The sequence below is a fragment of the Neophocaena asiaeorientalis genome, unplaced genomic scaffold, assembly GCF_003031525.2.
Source record: "Neophocaena asiaeorientalis asiaeorientalis breed wild unplaced genomic scaffold, Neophocaena_asiaeorientalis_V1.1 scaffold345, whole genome shotgun sequence".
Lineage (NCBI taxonomy): Eukaryota > Metazoa > Chordata > Mammalia > Artiodactyla > Phocoenidae > Neophocaena > Neophocaena asiaeorientalis.
This window is the reverse complement of record NW_020175181.1, coordinates 1,286,852-1,301,898: the sequence shown is the minus strand read 5'-3', so window position 1 is coordinate 1,301,898 and position 15,047 is coordinate 1,286,852.

The following is a 15,047-nucleotide window of genomic DNA, read 5'->3' as shown; positions in this document are numbered from 1 at the left end:
CCCCCCCCCCCACAGCACGGAGCTTCTCCCGATAAATCAGGTTTGGGAGCGTGCTCCATCCGCCCCGCTCAGACTCCAGCCTCTGCCTAGTAATGCCAGACCCTTTGGGAGAGGGGGGACCACATTACCTGGTAGAAAAGACAAGGAGAGCCAAAGAAGGATGCAGCTGGTGGGGGGCCGGGGGAGGGCAAGTACCATCATTACAAGCTTCTAAGTCTGTCTCGGGATCTTTCCAGGCATATCCTTAGTGTTCTGGACCGTCCCCAAGGGGTCCAGAGACCGTCTCCTCCAGCCGGACAGCACCCAGCACAGTCAGGTCAGGAAGCGACAGTACTGCCAGGGGGCAGGCAGAGCCGAGGAAAGGACCAGGGGATGAATGGGAATAACCAGAGGAAATGTCAGGTTGGAGACTTCGACCCACAAATGAACCAGAATCAGGAGTAACGTCCTTTTCCTCTGTAGCAGAGGAAGAAAAATACCCGCTCACTGGGAGACCCTGGGAACAGGGGTATGTAGGAAAGAAGCTCCAAAAGGAAACAGGAGGCTGGACGACAAAATGACGCTCAGGTGGCCTGGCTCGGGAGTGAGAGGGCTGATTGGTCCACGTGAGCGTCTTGTACCGTCTGCTCCATCCCCAGGTACCTGTGACTCTAGGTGGGGGTGAGGCAGTGATGGCCGGGACAACCTCCCTGGGGCTGGATATACGTGTGCTTTCTGAGAGGCAGCAGAATTACAGGGGAGAGGCTTCGATGCACTTTGGGAGAAGCAGAGCTGGCCCAGGGATATCTAAGTATTAAGGTGGAGACTGCAGATGTCACTAAATTGAGAACTAGAGTCATTTGAAATAGAAAAATCTAGCCTTGTCTGAGAAATAACCTTTCGCTTCCTCTGGAAGGAGCCTGGCTAGGATGAGTCAGATGGCACTGTCCTCTCCCCTTTGTGGCCTAAGCCCTAAACCCAGAGTCCCTGTAATCTTGGTATTCGAGATCAGGGGTTGGCAAACTATAGCCAGTGGGCCAAATCCAGCCCCTGATTTTTTAAATGAGTTTTTATGGGAAAAGACTCACACCTATTTGTTTACATATGATCTATGGCTACTTTCCTGATACAAGGCAGAGTCGAATAGCTGCGACAGACAGTAAAGCACAAAATATTTACAGAGTTCCTGTGGAGGAACTCTGGCCCTTTACAGGAAAAGTTTTGCTCTTGATCAGAGATATGCAAAGTGTGGTCCGGGAACCCTGGGGGGTCCCTGAGACCGATTCAGTGCCCTAAGTAGCCAAAATTATTTTCATAACACAAGATGCGATTTGTCTTTTTTTCACTCCTATTCTCTCATGAGTGTAATGGAATTTTCCAGAAGCCATATGACATGTGATATTGCAACAACAGATGGAATGTAGAAGCAGATAGGAGAGTCCAGCTCTCGATTACAACAGACATTAAAGGTATTTGCAAAAATGTAAACCAATGCCACTCTTCTCACTAAATATTTTCCAATATGGAAAATAATTATTTTTCATAAAAATGGTATCCATATTCACATATAGTGGGTTAATTAATGTTATTTTTAAATAAATATTTTTAAGTCTATTTTAATTTCTAATATGGTAAATATCAATAGCAATTACCCACATAAGCAAAAGCTTTTCAGAGCCCTACTTTTTTAAGAACGTAAAGGGATCTTGAGACCAAAAATTCTTAGAATCTCTGCCCGAGAATAGATTGGTGAAGGTCAAGAAAAGCTCTTACCCCATCCCCGTGACCCTGTACGTGACAGCTGTACCCTCTGCCTGGGGCAGACACAATGATTCGGTCTTGGCCTTCGAGAGACAAGGGGCTTATGGTTGGGGGGGGGTGTGCCTGGCAGAATGTGGACAGACTGTCCCGAGTCCAGATCACAGTGAGGTCTCCTGAACGATGAAGGTGGGGCTGATCCCCTGGTGGGCTGGGCCTTCCTCAGGCACATCCACGGCCTCCTTGTCTCTGCTGCCCCTCAGCATCCCATTGCTCACCTTCTCCGGAAACACAGCCGTGTCCACAGAGAGATCCTGGGGAACACAGAGCAAAGGGAGTGGGTGGGGTGAACGTGAGGCAAAGGAAGGTGAAGGAACCTCCCCTTTCTCTCACAGGAAAGGTGACCCTGCTTTGATCCTGGCTAGAAAGGAGGCCGACGAGGAGCAGGCCCGGGAATGAGTACGGGACTGGGAGGACGGAGACGAAAGGCCAGCAGCTGCGGCCTCTCGGGGCCGAGACCCTTCTGCCCACCAAGCCCCCGCTCCCCTGTGGGAAGGAGCCAGGCAGCTGCTGCGGGACAGTCCAGCCCAGGCCGATCATCAGAGAAAGGGGGGCTGGGAGGAGAAAGAAAAGGGAGACACAGGAACCCAGGAGGCCCGGCAGTAGCCTGAGAGGGAAGGGAAGGGCGATCTGACAACAGACGTGCTACCTGGCTGTGGGTTTTGCAGTGAAGTCACTTCTGACAGGACATGGGCAGGAGGGCAACGAGTTTCGGCAACACTGGGTAAATGGTCCGAGGGTTCAAGGTCCGGCCCCGCATTCCGCCTGAAGACAAAGTGCTCCTGAGGCTCCTACTGTGTAACCAGGGCACACCCGCGGCCCCCTGCTTGCCCCCTGTTCTCGGGACTCTAAACCCCCAGTCCCCGCCCACCTCCTCGAGCTCCACCAAGAAGCGTGACTGTTCCAGGCACCCAGGAGCCCAGGATTCCCTGTACCCCCATGCCACACCCTGTCACCACTGTGCAGACTGACTGCCCGCCCCCCCATCCCACTAGACTTGCAACCAAGCATAGGTCCCATGACCTGGCTGGCAAGTGGCTTCCAAAGGAACCACCACAGTTCTTGATTTGATGATGAGAAACCCCAGGAGTGAAGATCTATCTCCTCTTGGTTGAGCCTGGATTTCCTACTCCCCCACCCCCAGACTGGCTGCTGGGAGCACTTCCCCTCTTTGGGGCTCTGCCTCCCCAGCCTCAGGTTTGGAGAGGTGCCCCCTCCCCCAACACAGCTAGGGGCCAGCTGCTGAGCAGGGAAATAAAGGACAGGACCACCTCAGCTGCCCAGGGCAGAAGCAGCAGGATTAAGTGCAACCTACAGGAGATGCTGGAAAGACGGAGTAGCCAACCACCAGCCACTGGGGAGATCATGCGGACCGAGTGGGAACTAAGGACCACTGAATTAGCTGAGAAGTTATGAAGGGGCAAAGACGATTGGGCGTTTTTTAACCTGAAAAAAAATTGACAAATTATCAGATTACGAACACTCCTCCACATTAAAAGTTGAGTAAATCAGGCTGGCCTAACAGCAGGTCTATCAAGGTTTCAGGGGTCAAGAACGTCTGGGTTGGGTCCAAGTTGGGTGAAAATAAGTTCTGCGTCACACATCCCAGAAACCACAGTTAACTGCACAGTGGCTGGCAGAGTCCTGGTGAAAACACAGGTACACTCTCTCTACAGACGCAAACTTGGAATAGGGCTTGGAGAGGGGTCCAGGTGAATATAAAACTATCAAGATGTGATATGCTCTGAGAAGAAGTACAGTAGCATGAAGCAGAAGTTGAAGCAAAGCTCAGTTCTAACTGAAGTGGGAGTATATGCCACGCCAGCTGGGAAGGGCTACATCTCATCACAAGAGGCCATTGGCCCTGACATTGGCAGGGCTGCCAGACATGGGAAGTGTCGGTCAGGGCTGGTTTAATGTGCCTCAAACACAGTGGTAATACTCCACCAACTGGCCAAGGAGTTTCTCTTTTGGCCAGTCTTACCAGGTGCCTATTGGCAGCAACTTGCTGTTGCCATCATTTCCCTGGACAGAAGGGCAAACCAAGGCAGACCTATTTTGCTTTTGGAAGGTTGTCATAAAATATGCCATTGACCCAGACAGGCAGGCCTCTCATACATTACTACAAAATGAACATTTACCTGTGCCTTTGAAAGTGGAACTCTACGTGGGGAAAAAAATGGTGTTACAGAAAAATTATGAAATCCTAGGCTGTATTTTGATGACTACAGGACCCAGAGTTAACAGAGTTTCATGGGGCTCCTGTTACATGTGAGCCATGGGAGCACTGGACGAGAAGACTGGATAGCCCTTTTTGAAAGGCAGTGACACTTTGTAGAAGAGATCCTGGTATTATAAATCCTCCCAAGAAACCAACTGTTAAAAACACTACCAGTGGGGCTTCCCTGGTGGTGCAGTGGTTGAGAGTCCGCCTGCTGATGCAGGGGACACGGGTTCGTGCCCCGGTCCGGGAGGATCCCACGTGCCGCGGAGCGGCTGGGCCCGTGAGCCATGGCCGCTGAGCCTGCGCGTCCGGAGCCTGTGCTCCGCAACGGGAGAGGCCACAACAGTGAGAGGCCCGCGTACCGCAAAAAAAAAAACCAGAAAACAAGCACTACCAGTGAAGTGATGAAGTGTGTCGTTAACACCAAGCTTATTTAAGACCTAGAATGAAAAGGGGCTGGTCTCCTGCATATTAAAAGAAGCCAGAGCCATCAGTAGCCTCCCAGGAACAGTGAAAATCCTAAGTTGGTCCTCCTGAGGCCTTTTATGAAGGAGAAAAATGTCTTTTCTGGCTTAAGAAGACACAGATATTGGCTGGGCTTTCTGCCCACCATCTTTGCTGGAGGATTTTTTCCTTTTCCTTTTCTTTTTTCTTTTAAAAACAATATTTTTTTTTTAAATTTTTTGGCTGCACCGCACAGCATGTGGGATCTTAGTTCACTGACCATGGAATGAACCTGCGTCCCCTGCATTGGAAGCGCAGAGTCTTAACCACTGGACCACCAGGGAATTCCTGTATTTTTTTTCTTTAAAGCATTTCAAGGATGATCTTTGTACAAAGTCAGAACTGGAATTGTTCAGAAGATCCCCTCTGGTTTCTTTACCAGAACTGCTCCACTTAAATTTACATCCCAAGACAGGGAGCTCATCTATTTTAAACAACTCCTAGCTCTTTCTAAATTGCAAAATCATGAAAGAAGATGGCTCTGATCTTGACAGAAAGGTATCATTTGGGTTAATCATTTCTCCCATAGCTTTTATTTTTTCCCAACTTAATATGGTCCTGGATGATCATCTCATTACCTGGTGCAATAATTGCTATTTTTAGGGAGTTTTCATTCAATTTGCTCTCACTTATGGCTACTACACATTTATAGAAGGAATTTCTCCTGAGACACCCTAAACAAACATGAAGAAACACAGTAGGAAAGAGAAAACTTGGGTTTGTAAAAAGTCTTTGACCAACTGCTGAAGAAGAAATTATATGCCTTATGGAGCTCCTGCATGAGTATCGTATTTTCTAAGAAAGATTATTGGACTTCCATTTCTGACAATATGGTAGACTAAAGTGCAGGAAAACCCTCCTGGTACAGAACACTCAAGATGATGGATAAAAAGTTTTAAAGGTTTTAAAATTCATTGCTGGGCTGGCAGAAAAGTGAGGGAAAGGAATAAGAAAGTATAAAACCAAAATTGTTAAGCCAGGGCTTCCCTGGTGGCTCAGTGCTTAAGAATCCGCCTGCCAATGCAGGGGACACGGGTGAGAGCCCTGGTCCGGGAAGAACCCACATGCCGCAGAGCAACTAAGCCTGTGAGCCACAACTACCGAGCCTGCGCTCTAGAGCCTGCGAGCCACAACTACTGAAGCCTGCACGCCTAGAGTCCGTACTCTGCAACAAGAGAAGCCACCGCAATAAGAAACCCGCACACCGCTCGCCGCAACTAGAGAAAGCCTGCGCGCAGCAACGAAGACCCAATGCAGCCAAAAAAAAAAAAAAAAAAAATTGGTAAGCCAGCACTGAAGCTAGTGTAGCCCTGGTGGTATCTGCAGGTTCCTGGTGCCCAAGGCCAGGGTTTTAAGAAGCCAAATCTGGGGACAAGAGACAAAAAGCCCGGGCCCATACAAAATGCAAAGTTGGATCAAAGACTCTGTAATAAACTTGGGATCCCCAAACGCCAACATCCTCAGTGAGTAAAGGAGAGATGAGAATATTTGCCCAAATAGATCTTGGCTTGGGGTGGAAGGTGGGGGAGGGAGTCTCCCACATATTTCCAAGCCCTTAAAATTTGGGGGTCCAAAAACGCCCCAAATTTTAAGTGATCTCAATTTAGTAATGATTCTGAGCACAAGAAATTACAATTCTTCTCTGGAAGAACATACTTTAAATCAGGCATTGAAGGATTCCCGTGGATAAAATTCTGACAGACTTGAGCTCATAGCAAACAGTTCTAAAAATCAGAAGGAAACATGCTACCATAAGCAATGAGAGTGGAAACACTGAACTTGGGAGTGATAGGATCCCACTTGCAATGACTGCCGATACTGTAATTTTTAGGTACAGAATATACATTAAATATGTTTAATATGTTTAAAGAAATAAAGAGTATTTTGAAAAGACAACACAGGAACAAGAGGCTGTCAAACATGACCAGGCAGAATTGAGGGAAAATGTAGAATTTTTAGGCATTAAAAATATAATATTTTAGTTAGAAATCCAGTAGATGATTAGGAACTGCTGAAAACAGAACAAATTAGAAAACAGGTCTGAAAAAATCACTAGAATTCAGTTCATATGGACAAAGAGATGGAAAATAGAAAAAAAAAAAGAATATAAGAGAGTATCTTCATGACCCTGGAATAAGGAGATATTCCTTTAAAAAGATACAAACAGCACTAACCCTAAAGGAAAAAAATTGATACATTATACTACATAAAATTAGGAACATCTATTTATCACAAGATGCTGTTGAGAGAGTGAAAAAAGGCAAGTTCACAGACTGGGAGAGAATATTTGTAATACATGTAATCAAAGGGCTTATATCAGGAATATACTTAAAAACCCCATAGAACAATAAGAAAAAGACTGACCACCCACTTATAAATGGGCTAGAACCCTGACTGGAAACCATTCTAAACAGGATATCCAAGTGATCAAAGATGGTCAGCTTCAATAGAAATTAGAAATATGCAAATTGAAATCCTGAGATACCACTACACATTCTCCAGAACGGTTACTCCCTGTATCTATTAAATCCAGCAAGTACACACCTAGGTATATACCCCCCAAATATGAGTGCACAAATGGCATCAAAAAGATATACACAAGGATGCTCATAGCAGCATCGTCTGTGATAGCCCCCAAACTGGAAACTTGTTTTTGTTTCCTATGGCTGCTCGGGGCTGGACTTCAGCAAACCAGCTGGCACCTTGTTGGACTCCACCCGTAGGGGAAACCTGCAAGGCTGGAGGAGAGAGAAGGCACTGGCTTCTTGTGGTTTGCGCCCAGCAACAGCCCTTTAGGGCAGTTCAAGTTTCCAGCTTTTCCCCGTCTCAGAACCAATCTTACCGTGTGCATCAAAGATACCTGCACCAACTGTCCAGTACTCCTGCCTCTGAGGCCTGAGTTGCACCTCTTCCAAGCTTCTGGATTCCTGTTGCCTTCTTTAACCACTACCCATCCAGGGGCTTCCTTCTGTTGCCACGTCTATGTTTCCTGGGCCCTTTCCTTTGGCCTTTGCGGTCCTTATAATAAATTCCCTCTGTTAAAAATAACTGGTACGGTTTTTATGTTCCTGACTGGACCCTGAATGATATTACAGCCGTATCAATTCTTTTTGGCAGGTTTCATTCCTGACCAAGAACGCATTGAACATCACTCCTCTTTCAAATAGGGAACCTGAGGGCTGCGACAAGGTTCACAGATCCTCCCAGCCTCGCCTGGTTGATTGTCAATGGCATCTGGACGTGGTCACAGAAATCCCTCAGAGCCGGAGAGAAGAGCATCTTGGGCGTTTACAGCTGTGACTGCCTGCCAGGGGGACAAGGAAGGTCACACCAACCCTTATGAACATTCTCTGGCTGTGTGTTTTTTTCTCCTGTGAATGTGCATGGGGAAATGGCCTCTTTCCTAAAGGCTCACAACCCTCCTCAGATGTTGCTGAGGAAACTGGATTTGAGAGCATCAAACTCCAGAGGGTCCCTGCTGTTACTATGGCCACCACTGTGTATACCTGTGTTTAATAACGTCATTGTAAAGGCTGATTCTTTAACCAGATTGTAAACACGTGTGCAGAGCTTGCCCAGCAAATGAACAAGAAGGTTGTGTAATTTGTGAGAAAAATAACGTGAGTTGAGACCTTGATGGGCCGTGATCTTTCAGTGTTCTTCCCCTAGCAGGCTTGTACCAACTGTTATGAATTATTATAAAGCCACTCCACCCTCCGTCCCCCCAAAAATAAATAACCTCATGGTATATAATTTCCTAACCCACTTACGTACACATCTCCGTAGTTCCCACCATTTAAATCTGTGTCTAAATAAAACAGAACACAAGCTGCTTATTCAACAATCTATTTTTATCTACACTTTCAGCCAGAATATTCTCATAAGATTTTCCTATTGTATACATTCTAGATGCCAATCCTTTGGTTCTGCCCAGAGGCGTTATCCAACATCTTGGGAACTCAGCTCCCGACCTGCTCAAATGCAAGTTCCTATTCCCTCACGGCAGCCACTCACTCCTACGGTCATACCCTTTCACCTTTCAATAACTGCACCATCTCCAAAATCTCTATTTCAAGCATTCTGATTTGATATTTTGATCCCTATTTCCCATCCTTCCATCTCACCCAGGCTAGTGCTTGCGGTCCCATATTTCTTCTGTCTTATTGAGGCCTCTGATTGTTTTACCACCTTCTGTTTTACTAACCATCTTCCCCCATATCCTTACTTCCTCTTCATTCATCTCCGATTCCATGTTCATTATCATAATCGCTCCCTTGCCTCTCCCCCTCCATTGTTTTTGCTCGACAGCTTCCTGACCTGATACTATCTTCCCAGTCCAGGCCTGAGCATGGCTGGAGATGAAACCACAACTGTGGCCCCTGGCTTCCCTTGACATTTTCACCATAAATCTCTAATGGGACTCAACATTTCAGCAACCTTCCCTCGTATGTTTCCTTTCCCACATTCTAACACATTGATTTCCCACTTCTTTTTTTCTACTAGAGTCCTCTCAGCTTGTCTTCATCACATACTTCATGAGAAAACAAGAGTAGTCAGGCAGGAACTCCTCCATCAGCATACCATCAACCACACCTACCACTTTCCCAGCTGTGTCCACGCTCACGATGGATGAAGCTTGTCCTCTGTGTGGGCCTGAATCCCACCGGCTCTTGCCCTTCTGAAGGGCCTCACTCTTAAAAGTGTTCCCTCTGCCTCTTTCTGCATCCTTGGCTTTTTTCTCACCACTAGATAGTTTCTCCCACTTTTATCAGCCTACAGATATTCTCTAGTATAGCATGTCCCACTAAAAAACCCTTCCTTGACCCTGTTTCTCCATCTGCCACCACATTTCTCTGCCCCACCACAGAGCAACACTTTTTCAAAGTTCTTTCCATCGCCTTTCCTCACTCACTTGCTCCAACAAGGTGTTTATCTCCACCATTAAAACTGCCCCCCTTCTGCCGAATTTGATGTTCATTTCTATGGCCTTGTCTTAGTTTCTGTTTCGTTTTGCATCATTGGACCCTTTAGACAACTCTGTCCTTCTTGAAATACTTTTCTTCTCCAGATTCTTTAACCAGCTGTTCCTTCTCAGTCTTCTTCCTGGCTCCTCCTCCTCTGTTCTACTTATAAATATAAAAGTAGCATGGAGCCAACAAACACATGAAAGAATGCTCAACATCATTAATCATTAGAGAAATGCAAATCAAAACTACAATGAGATATCATCTCACACCAGTCAGAATGGCCATCATCAAAAAATCTAGAAACAATAAATGCTGGAGAGGGTGTGGAGGAAAGGGAACACTCTTGCACTGCTGGTGGGAATGTGAATTGGTTCAGCCACTATGGAGAACAGTATGGAGGTTCCTTAAAAAACTACAAATAGAATTACCATATGACCCAGCAATCCCACTACTGGGCATATACCCTGAGAAAACCAAAATTCAAAAAGAGTCATGTACCAAAATGTTCATTGCAGCTCTATTTACGATAGCCCGGAGCTGGAAACAACCTAAGCGCCCATCATCGGATGAATGGATAAAGAAGATGTGGCACATATATACAATGGAATATTACTCAGCCTTAAAAAGAAATGAAATTGAGCTATTTGTAATGAGATGGATAGACTTAGAGTCTGTCATACAGAGTGAAGTAAGTCAGAAAGAAAAAGACAAATACCGTATGCTAACACATATATATGGAATTTAAGGGGAAAAAAATGTCATGAAGAACCTAGGGGTAAGACAGGAATAAAGACGCAGACCTACTGGAGAACGGACTTGAGGATATGGGGAGGGGGAAGGGTGAGCTTTGACAGGGTGAGAGAGAGTCATGGACATATACACACTAACAAACGTAGTAAGGTAGATAGCTAGGGGGAAGCAGCCGCAAGGCACAGGGATATTAGCTCGGTGCTTTGTGACAGCCTGGAGGGGTGGGATAGGGAGAGTAGGAGGGAGGGAGACGCAAGAGGGAAGAGATATGGGAAATATGTATATGTATAACTGATTCACTTTGTTATAAAGCAGAAACTAACACACCATTGTAAAGCAATTATACCCCAATAAAGATGTTTAAAAAAAAAAAAGTAGCATGGAGAAAATTAGCAAGGCAAAAGTCACTATAAGTAAAGTTAGAAGGCAAATGACAAACTTGACAAAGAGTATTTACAGTTCAGGTCATAGACATAGTGATAACATCAGTCATATTCAAAAAGCTCCTAGAAAAATGGAGAAAGAATATGAACAGACAGATCTCAGGAAAGCGAATCAAATGTCCTTTAACATACAAAGAGATAGACACACTCATTAATAATAAAGAGAAATAAAGATTGAAACTACAATGAAATACCATTTTCAACCATCATACTAATAAAAATCCAAAAGTTTGACAACATGCTCTATGGAAAAGCAGATCTCATATATTTCTGTAACATTAGTGTGAAAAGATCTTTGAGATAGAAATAAATGAAGACAAAGAAAAATACAAAACAGCATGTATTTTACTCTCCCAGAATATATATGATTTGTTTGTATTTGCGCAAGGAGACACACACACACACACACACACACACACACAAAACAATGAAAAGCAGTTACTTGTTGGAGGGGTAATTGAAGTGGATGGGGAATAAGGTGAGAGTGAGTCTTTTAAGGCTACTCCTTTTTAGGTTGTTTGGCTTTTGAACTATATGAATGTATTATTTAATTTTTAAAAAGAGAAACAAAAAACAGTGGTCCAAAGAGTGTCTCAGTGAAATTCTTCTATGCATTGGCTTAAGGAACACAAACAAATGTGTTTCATCTTCAGAGGGAGTTAGGGCATTATTATAAGCATGCTGTGTGGATCCTGAGCTGTACTTAAGTCCTGTACCATTCAGAGATGGTCATGACGGCCTGAAATGACATTTATGATAACAGGCAAGAGCATCATCAGGCATATATTCATCTATTTGAATACCCTGCACTGGCTCCATGACTTGGCTATGTACAGACTCAAATTTTTACCAGAGCACCATCTAAACACTTATCTGCTTCAATTACCACCTTCACCAGAAGCACTGGCATTCATTGGGTGATTTAGTTGCTAGAAAGAAAGTGTTCAAACCAAATACCCAAACAATAACTAACATCATTAGTCATTAGGGAAATGCAAATCAATACCACTTCACACCTACTTAGGCTGGCCATAATTAGAAAAAAAGACAAAACAGAAAATAACAAACGTTAATGAGGAAGTGGGGAACACTTGTACATTGCTGATGGGAATGTAAAATGGTGCAGTCACTGTGAAAAACAGTTTGGTGGTTCCTCAAAAAGTTAAACAGAATTACAATATAACCCAACAATTCCACTCCCTGGTATGTACCCAAAAGAATTAGAAACATGTGTTTAAATAAAAACTTATGGGGCTTCCCTGGTGGCGCAGTGGTTGAGAGTCTGCCTGCCGATGCAGGGGACGTGGGTTCGTGCCCCGGTCCGGGAAGATACCCCATGCCGCGGAGCGGCTGGGCCCGTGAGCCATGGCCGCTGAGCCTGCGCGTCCGGAGCCTGTGCTCCGCAACAGGAGAGGCCACAACAGTGAGAGGCCCGCGTACCGCAAAAAATAAAAAACTTATGAATGAACATCCATAGCAGCCCTATTCAAAATAGCCCCAAAGTGGAAACGACCCATATGTCCGTCAAATGATGAATGGATAAACACAATGTGGTATATCTACACAATAGAATGTTATCTGTCAATAAAAAAGAATGAAGTATTGGTACATGCTACAACACAAACGAACCTTGAAAACATGATACAAAGTGAAGGAAGGCAGACACAGAGGCCACATATTGTATGATACCATTTATATGCTCCCAGCATTAATCACTGTGCAGTCTTACAGAAAATACAGACCACTTCATCACCCCAGAAGTTATGTTGACTATATATCTAGCCAGGGTGAACTGTGCAGACCTACATTCAGGAAAGAGATTCTGTTGTGAAATTTGTACCTGTTTACCTGTTCAATATCTTCTTTCTTCTTGTTCTTTTTGTGTAATCATAAAAATGTCTTTCACTGTTACTGATAAGAACTTTCTTGTAGACATTAGGCATCCAAAAATTTCGTAGTATCCCTTATAGAGTGCAACTATCAATCTCCTAGACTTGCTAATGAGTTATCTTTTAAAATACCAGTCAGTGTTGGATCTGTACCTCAGCTACTTAAGTTTCTGGATTTTGCTGTTTGCCAGAAAGTTTTTTAGTTTTATTTTGCTGGCTTCTTCTTCCTTTTGCCAAAGAATTATTAATATAATCACTAATATAGCATATTTGTTGTCTTAGAATGGTGTGTTAAGAAGTTTTTTGTCTATTCTAGTATAAAGAGATGCATGGGAAGAAGCACTGCATCTTCCTTTTTGCTGGATGAAATCATGTCTTCCTGCATTGTCTGCAATTGCTGCAGCCATCTTGAAACCCCAAGTGGAAGCATCACCAACATGCTGAGGATGGCAAGGCAGAAAGATGGACTTGTTGGTCTATTGGGATCTGCAATGACCTTATCAAGCCCCCAGACACCTTGCTATGGACCACCTAGCCCCCAGACATCTTGCTATGTGAGAAAAATGACTGTCCTTACGGCTGGTCTGTATTTTGGTTTGTTTGCTTGTTTTTTGTTTTATCTTTTTGGCCACACCACACAGGCTGTGGGATTTTAGTTCCCTGACCAGGGATCGAACCCGCACCCGCTGCAGTGGAAGCGTGGAGTCTTAACCACTGGACCCCCAGGGAAGTCCTGGTCTGTAGTTTTATTTTCTTGTGATGTATTTATTTGAAGGGGACTCACAAACAAACTCTAGACAGGGAAACACTTTCATATTTATTTCTGTTGCCCCAAGTCGCAGAAGTATGAAATTAAAGGTGGTAAGAATGTGATCAAGGTACAAGGATTCTTACTTGAATGTTGGATACGGCACCAAAAGTCAGTTTTGACACCTTAAAAGACCCTGTGCTTTTCACCACTGCTCAGTTTGGGAAGCTGAGCCAAGCAAAGATAGTCATGAAACAGAGCAGCATTAGATATGACAAAAGGCAAATTATTATTTATGATAAAGAGAGAAACTTTTTTTTAAAAAGTATCCAAAAGTTTTGAAATGCACCCTTATGGCTACTGAGTCCTATATGTCCAACTGCAAAAATATTTTGTGTGTCTGTGTCCTGTCATGACTTCCTATTTTAGAGAAAAACTTATTGGCAGATCAAAAGGGTCATCGAAGAGTCTCTAAAGTGCCAGAAAAAATCCTATGGCGCAACGGTTGTTTGGCAGCCCTTGTATAGGATGTTACGTTTCCCAAACATTCTGTTGATGGGAGTCCTCCTGACAACACAGAATGACAGTGAGTTTATTTCGTGCAAAATGTGTGAACACAGTGGTTATGGATGACCTGAGAGGCAGAGCACGGGGTGAAGATGAAAGTGAAATGCTGTCACTAAACATTTATAGCAGCAGAATTTGTCATCCTTCATGATAAACTATGACAGGGCAAGAGAAGCCACACGATCAGTTGATTTGTGATATGGAAATCCCTCACAAGAGAGAGCTGGAGAAGGGTGTCTCTGATTTTGTCTATAAACTGACACAAGTCTGAGGCTCACCCCAGGCTGTTCATGTACAAGACACACCCAAAGAAGCATACAAAGCTTTAGGTATGGAACCACAACATAAATACATTGATAAATCAACAGCCAAGTCCCAGACCAACTCCAGAGCGAGACATGAAAGGGTAGATCCAAACAGTATAGCGAAGTCTTTGAAAACTGAACTGATGCGGGAACTACCTCCCAAAGAAGGTGAACCAGAACTTGCAGTCTGAAACTTGCTGGATTGGTTGCTTGTTAAAACGACAACAAAGTAATCAGCGTTATTCAGAGGATTTACCAGGACACAGAACGTCACTTCTAGGTATTTACCCAAGTGAAATGAAAACCTATGTTGACAGAAGAACTGAGAAACCACTACACAAATGTTTATAGCAGAACCTGGAACCAATCCAACACATTGTGGCACATTTATAAAATGGATCGCTAGTTAGCAATTAAAAGGACAAAAGTATTGATAGTACCACACAGATGACTTTTAAATATATTATGTTAAATGAAAGAAGCGAGGTTCCAAAGAGTACATAATTCCATTTAAGAAAACCCTGGAAAAGGCAAAAATAGAGAGATGAGGAACAGATCAGTGGCTGCGCCTTTGATTCCTTACACTTTCCTGTGTTCTGCTGAGCCACCTGGCTTTCTCTTTATTGGTGCCCTCCACTGGCCCCCTCTATCTGCTGCATCCCTTTCACCAGCTCCCTTCTGTTTAAGTCTCTCCATTCTTCTAAATCAGTTATCAATCTTCCATCTGCTTTCATTTTCCAATATTGTGTTGACGTCTCTTAACTCCTGTCATCATTTCTCCTTTCTCTTTAACCCTATGGGTTTATGGTCTTTTTACTTTACTGTTATTATAGTGGGGATTTAGGAAGGAAGA